The sequence below is a fragment of the Tenrec ecaudatus genome, chromosome 1 (assembly GCF_050624435.1).
Source record: "Tenrec ecaudatus isolate mTenEca1 chromosome 1, mTenEca1.hap1, whole genome shotgun sequence".
Lineage (NCBI taxonomy): Eukaryota > Metazoa > Chordata > Mammalia > Afrosoricida > Tenrecidae > Tenrec > Tenrec ecaudatus.
This window is the reverse complement of record NC_134530.1, coordinates 5,129,138-5,129,523: the sequence shown is the minus strand read 5'-3', so window position 1 is coordinate 5,129,523 and position 386 is coordinate 5,129,138. Positions and strand designations below refer to the sequence as shown.

The window sequence follows — 386 nt, the reverse complement described above, 5'->3', positions numbered from 1 at the left end:
CCTATAGTCCCCTCACTCTCGTCCTCCAGCAGCAGCCACTCCGTGGCCATCCCCACTCGTAAGCACCAACTGCGACCGCCAGCGCGGTTTTGCGTGGCCGAAGCGTCAGGCTGCTCCATAGCACACAGCCCAGGGCGGTCCGGGTAGCGGTCAGCACGCAGAGAGGCCCCTTCCCTGACCCCGGCAGCCCCTCAGCTCCCTCGCGGCCGCCATGCCCAAACAGCAGGTGGAAGCAATCGCCACCCGCTGAGATCCAGCCGAACCCTCTCTGGGGCCGCAGCACCTAGCGCAGCCGCATCCCGGGCGGGCGAGCAGCCTGAGTGCCCAGTGTGAGTCTTACCATGGGGCCACATGCCCTTTGGGCAGTTATTGGCAGTCCTGAGAGA

At 66.3% G+C, this 386-nt stretch overlaps 1 pseudogene; it reads right to left on the bottom strand.

Moving 5' to 3' along the window:
* Positions 1-119, bottom strand: part of LOC142436033 (E3 ubiquitin-protein ligase RNF8 pseudogene) — a 1,423-nt pseudogene extending 1,304 nt beyond the window's left edge.
* Positions 120-386: the final 267 nt, after the last annotated feature.